Source organism: Rhinoraja longicauda, chromosome 19 (assembly GCF_053455715.1).
Source record: "Rhinoraja longicauda isolate Sanriku21f chromosome 19, sRhiLon1.1, whole genome shotgun sequence".
Lineage (NCBI taxonomy): Eukaryota > Metazoa > Chordata > Chondrichthyes > Rajiformes > Arhynchobatidae > Rhinoraja > Rhinoraja longicauda.
Genome location: NC_135971.1, coordinates 18,562,069 through 18,568,986, shown reverse-complemented (window position 1 = coordinate 18,568,986; position 6,918 = coordinate 18,562,069).

Genomic DNA, 6,918 nt, shown 5'->3' with positions numbered 1-6,918 from the left:
ATAAGAGTAATCTCATATTCCCATCAATAAGGCTGCAGGGTGACTTGGACAGGTTGTGTGAGTGGGCGGATACATGGCAGATGCAGTTTAATGTAGATAAGTGTGAGGTTATTCACTTTGGAAGTAAGAATAGAAAGGCAGATTATTATCTGAATGGTGTCAAGTTAGGAGGAGGGGGAGTTCAACGAGACCTGGGTGTCCTAGTGCATCAGTCAATGAAAGGAAGCATGCAGGTTCAGCAGGCAGTGAAGAAAGCCAATGGAATGTTGGCCTTCGTAACAAGAGGAGTTGAGTATAGGAGCAAAGAGGTCCTTCTACAGTTGTACCGGGCCCTGGTGAGACCGCACCTGGAGTACTGTGTGCAGTTTTGGTCTCCAAATTTGAGGAAGGATATTCTTGCTATGGAGGGCGTGCAGCGTAGGTTCACTAGGTTAATTCCCGGAATGGCGGGACTGTCGTATGTTGAAAGGCTGGAGCGATTGGGCTTGTATACACTGGAATTTAGAAGGATGAGGGGGGATCTTATTGAAACATATAAGATAATTAGGGGATTGGACACATTAGAGGCAGATAACATGTTCCCAATGTTGGGGGAGTCCAGAACAAGGGGCCACAGTTTGAGAATAAGGGGTAGGCCATTTAGAACGGAGATGAGGAAGAACTTTTTCAGTCAGAGGGTGGTGAAGGTGTGGAATTCTCTGCCTCAGAAGGCAGTGGAGGCCAGTTCGTTGGATGCTTTCAAGAGAGAGCTGGATAGAGCTCTTAAGGATAGCGGAGTGAGGGGGTATGGGGAGAAGGCAGGAACGGGGTACTGATTGAGTGATCAGCCATGATCGCATTGAATGGCGGTGCTGGCTCGAAGGGCTGAATGGCCTACTCCTGCACCTATTGTCTATTGTCTATTGTCTATCCCATTCCCCTTATCCAGTTCACTGCCAAATGTGCCCTTTCTCATCCCCATTAATTCCCATTAATTCGCCCACCACCTATATTCACAGGAATAATTTAAAGTCGGCGATTGCCCATTAAACCAGCGTGTATTAGGGACGTGGAAGGAATCCGACGCGGTCAGGATCGAGGTCAGGATCGAACCCGGTCACCAGAACTAGGAGACGGCAGCACTACTTGTGTCACAGCGCTGCCCTATTAGTACACGTATCACAGGGATCAAATCTACACATGATCAGGAAATCGAAACTGGAAAGCCTCACCAGAACTCCAGAAATCTCCTGTTCATGTTGCTGCTCCATTTGCTGGATCCCTGATTGCTTTTTTTGTGAGAGACTGGATGAAAGATTTAACCTGATCCTGGGATTGTGTTCGAAAATCAGAGAATAAAAGGGTTAGACAATAAAGAAGGAATTAAAGAATAATAGAGATAAAATGCTGGAGTAACTCGGCCGGACCGGCAGCATCTCTGGGGAGAAGGAATGGGTCTGAGACTCATCCCCACAGATGATGCCAGCCCCGCTGAGTTATTCCAGCATTTGTGTCTCTCTTTGGTTTAAACCAGCATCTGCAGTTTCTTCATACACATAAGAATTAAACAATGATGGCATCAAAATCGGTTTGCTTTTACCCTGTAGATTTCAACACCTTCATCTACCGGCAGGAAGCAGTGATGGATGAATGAATGAATGAATTGTCATTTATTGTCATTCAAAATAAATTGAACGAAAATCATTTGCCACGCAGCCACAACAGTACAGAGTAAAAGACACAAGACACACAATTTTAACACAAACATCCATCACAGTGACTCCTCCAGACACCCCTTCAATGTGATGGAAGGCAAAACATTTCTTCTCTCTTCCCCCATGCTTCTCCCACGGACAGAATTATGTTTAAGTTAAGAGGAGAAAGATTTAATAGAAATCCGCGTCGGTTAACTTTTCACATCGAAGGCGTATATGGAACAAACTACTACAGGAGCTAGATGAGGTCAGGACTATAACAGCATTTAAACGTCGTTTGGACAGGTACGTGGATGGGAAAGGATAGAGGGATATGGGCCAAACGCGGGCTGGTGGGATTTGTGCCGAAGGGGCATCTTGGTCGGCACGGGCAAGTTGGGCCGAAAGGCCTGTTTCCGTACAGTGTGACTCTATGACTCTGTGAGCAAGTGACAGTGCCGGCGCTAACGAGGCCTCGGGTGTAACTGACTTGCACCTGTTGGGCCGCGGAACCCGCCGCCCGCACCTCCGTTCACAGCCCGGGATCAGGATGGATCCAGACCTCCCCCGGCTTCATTCTAATCCCCGTCACTGCACCTGCCTCTCATGGACCAGTCTTCAGCTCACACCTTCCCTCGGCGACAATGGGTCGACCTAAGCACCATTTGCCATTTACCCTCTTCTCTTCCCCCTTCTCCCATCAGGCAAAACCTATCGATCTGTTCAAACGCACTCCTCCAGATTCAGGGACAGTTTCGTCCCAGCTGTTATCAGGCATTGAAATCATCCGACCACAACCAGAGAGCAGTGCTGAACTACTATCCACCCCTTTGTTGACCCTCGGACTATCCTTAATCGGATTTTACTGAATTCACCTTGCACTAAACGATATTCCCTTGTCATTATTACATAATGTAAATGTCTCGATTGCAATCATGTCTTTCCGCTGACTGGATACCACGCAACAAAAAGCTTTTCACTGTACTTCGGTACACGTGACAATAAATTAAACTAAACAAAGTTATTCTTGCGTCCAGCTCTAATAGACAATAGACAATAGATGCAGGAGGAGGCCATTCGGCCCTTCGAGCCAGCACCACCATTCAATGTGATCATGGCTGATCATTCTCAATCAGTACCCCATTCCTGCCTTCTCCCCATACCCCCTGACTCCGCTATCCTTAAGAGTTCTATCTAGTTCTCTCTTGAATGCATTCAGAGAATTGGCCTCCACTGCCTCCTGAGGCAGAGAATTCCACAGATTCACAACTCTCTGACTGAAAAAGTTTTTCCTCATCTCAGTTCTAAATGGCCTACCCCTTATTCTTAAACTGTGGCCCCTTGTTCTGGACTCCCCCAACATTGGGAACATATTTCCTGCCTCTAACGTGTCTAACCCCTTAATAATCTTATACGTTTCGATAAGATCCCCTTCATCCTTCTAAATTCCAGTGTATACAAGCCCAGTCACTCCAGTCTTTCAACATATGACAGTCCCGCCATTCCGGGAATTAACCTAGTAAACCTACGCTGCACGCCCTCAATAGCAAGAATATCCTTCCTCAAATTTGGAGACCAAAACTGCACACAGTATTCCAGGTGCGGTCTCACTAGACCTCTTTGCTCCTATACTCAACTCCTCTTGTTATGAAGGCCAACATTCCATTGGCTTTCCTCACTGCCTGCCGTACCTGAATGCTTCCTTTCAGTGACTGATGCACTAGCACACCCAGATCTCGTTACAGGATAAGGGGGGTAAGGTTGTTAATGTGGGTCGCTTGGTAGCGATCCCCAAATGGCACTACTGTATTCCAGTCTTGGACGTACTAGTGTTTTGTAAGCAATGTGATTTGTGCATTTTGTACAGTTCCAGAAATTTCGTCACAGGAGACCAAGGATTGGCGCAGCAGTAGAGTTGCTGCCTTACAGCGAATGCAGCGCCGGAGACCCGGGTTCCATCCCGACTACGGCCGCTGTCTGTACGGAGTTTGTACGTCCTCCCCGTGACCTGCGTGGGTTTTCTCCGAGATCTTCCGTTTCCCCCCACACTCCAAAGACGTGCAGGTTTGTAGGTGGATTGGCTTGGTATAAATGTAAAAATTGTCCCTAGTGTGTGTGTAGGATAGTGTGAGTGTTCGGGGATCGCTGGTAGGCGCGGACCCGGTGGGCCGAAGGGCCAGTTTCCGCGCTGTAACTCTAAACTAAAATAAACTAAAGTAAACCTCCTCCTACTTACCCTTGTACCATGACCCTACGGACGAGCACCAGGCCATCATTTCGCAGACTTATCACTTCCATCTGTCTGCCTCCAACATTATCGTTCCCAAGCCCCGCTCGGCGTAGTTGTACCTTCTCCCTCCTCCAGAGATGCTGCCCCGCGCGCTGAGCTACTCCAGCTTCTTGTGTCATATTGGCTACAGGACCAAGTAGCCAAAACCTCTCCTGCATTGGTGCAGCACCCTCCCCTCCCTTTCCCCCTTCCTTTCCCCCTCCCTTCCTCCCTCCCTTCCCCCCTCCTCCCCTTCCCCTGCCCCCCACTCCATCCCCGTCATACCCCCTTATCCTACCTCCTCCACCCTCCCCCCGTCCCTCCCGCCCCCTCCCTCCACCCCACTCCCTCCCTCCTTCCATCCCTCCTCCCCCCTCTCTCCCTGCGGTAAAGAAAGGCGGTGACAACACAATTGAGTGAATGCATTCTCACACGTGTCAGAATAGCTTGGCCTCCACTTGACCTTCAGTATTAACGTGCAATATGGTCCAAATCGATGGGGTTGGACATTGCTAAGAAACGCTACAAATTCTCATCTGTAGTTGGTATCTTTGCAACCCATGGCTCCACAAAGTCACACCCAGAGATATAACCCAGAGAGAGTTCAGACCAAGGTAGTAGGACGGTGGCGCAGCAATAAAGTTGCTGCTTCACAGCGCCAGAGACCCGGGTTCTATCCCGATAACTAGTGTTCCTTCCAACACTCCAACATACGACAAGAAAAAAAGTAACTGTGCTTCTTATTGTTTTATAGTTTGTAATTACGCAGCTGGAGGTCAGATTGTATAGTTAACTTGGGATTATCATCACCTGCTTGTTACATTGCATTTCAAAAGCATGGAAATCTGCTTTCATCTTGTACGGTCAGGATGGTTCTTTAGACTTTAGAGACACAGCGTGGAAAATGGCCCTTCGAAGCACCACCGACCGCCCCGTGCTAGCATTATCGCCCCCACCAGGGGACGCCATCTATCCAGGTTCTCGAAAGATGCTGACTGACCCGCTGAGTTATTCCAGCAGCGTGTGTATGTGTGTGTGGGGGGTATTTTGTGTGTGTGTGTGTGTGTGTGTGTGTGTGTGTGTGCGTGTGTGTGTGTGTTTGTGTGTGGGTGTGTGTTTGTGTGTGTGGGTATGTGTTTGTGTGTGTGTCTGTGTGTGTGTGTTTGTGTGTGTGTATGCGTGTCTTTGTGTGTGCGTGTTTGTGTGTGTATGTGTATGTGCGTGTGTGTGTGTGTGTGTGTGTGTGTATTGATGTGGATAGAGAACTGGCTGGCAGACAGGAAGCAAAGAGTAGGAATAAACGGGTCCTTTTCAGAATGGCAGGCAGTGACTAGTGGGGTACCGCAAGGCTCAGTGCTGGGACCCCAGCTATTTACAATATATATTAATGATTTGGACGAGGAATTGAATGCAACATCTCCAGATTTGCGGATGACACGAAGCTGGGGGGCAATGTTGGCTGTGAGGAGGATGCTAGGAGGCTGCAACGTGACTTGGATAGGTTAGGTGAGTGGGCAAATGCATGGCAGATGCAGTATAATGTGGATAAATGTGAGGTTATCCACTTTGGTGGCAAGAATAGGAAAGCAGACTATTATCTGAATGGTGGCCGATTAGGAGAAGGGGAGATGCAACGAGACAATGGAAAAGTCCTCCGCTCCCCCTCCGTCATTGAAAGTAGGCATGCAGGTGCAGCAGGCAGTGAAGAAAACGAATGGTATGTTGGCATTCATAGCGAGGGGATTTGAGTATAGGAGCAGGGAGGTTCTGCTGCGGTTGTACAGGGCATTGGTGAGGCCACACCTGGAGTATTGCGTACAGTTTTGGTCTCCTAATCTGAGGAAAGACATTCTTGCCATCGAGGGAGTACAGAGAAGGTTCACCAGATTGATTCCTGGGATGGCAGGACTTTCATATGAAGAAAGTCTGGATAGACTCGGCTTGTACTCGCTGGAATTTAGAAGATTGAGGGGGTTTCCACACTGATACGTTGGCCCAGAGGTCAAGTTGCTGCCTCACAGCGCCAGAGACCCAGGTTCAATCCTGACTACAGCTGCTGTCTGCTGAACGTGGAATTTGCACGTTCTCGCTGTGACCCGTGCGGGTTTTCTCCGGGTGCTCCGGTTTCCTCCCACGTCCCAAAAGACGTGCGGGTTTGAAGGTTAACTGGCTTCTGTAAATTGCCCCTCGTGTGTATGATAGTGCTGGTGTGCAGGATGCAAACTGGGATGACATGGAACTAGTGTATGGGTTGGTCGGCGTGGACTCGGTGGGCTGAAAGGCCTGTTATATAAATAGATATTATATATAGTCTGAAGGACGGTCTGGACCTGAAACTTGTGAAGGGGGCGAGAGGGAGGGGTGGGGAGGGGGAGGGGTAGGGGAAGGGGAGAGGGAAGGGGAAGGGGAAAGGAGAGAAGGAGGGGTGGGGAGGGGAAGGCCGAGGGGGAGGGGGTGGGAAGGGGAGGCGGTGGGCCAGGGGGATGGGGTGGGAAGGGGGAGGGGAGGGCGAGGGGGAAGGGGAGAGGAGGATGGGAGGGAAGGTGGGGGAAGAGGGGGGGAGGGGAGGGGAGGGGAGGAGGGTGGGAGGGGGGAGGGGGGAGGGGGAGCGGAGGACTTTTCCACTGGTGGGGGAGTCCAGGACCAGAGGACACAGCCTCAGAATTAAAGGGGGCTCTTTCAGATAGGATGATGCGCGGAATGAATATCCTGTGGACTTGCAGAGATGTGTTGTGCAGTGGCAACGGTGACCATAGACTTTAAAACCTGCAAAATATCAACACCATCGCCAGGGGGCGCAGCGGTAGAGTTTCTGCCTGACAACGTGGAAGACCCGGGTTCGATCCCGACCAAGGGTCCTGTCCGTACGGAGTTTGGTACGTTCTCCTTCGTTGGTTTTCTCCGAGATCTTCGGTTTCCTCGTACATTCCAAAGACGTGCAGGTTTGTTGTTTAACTGGCTTGGGGTTGCGTACTT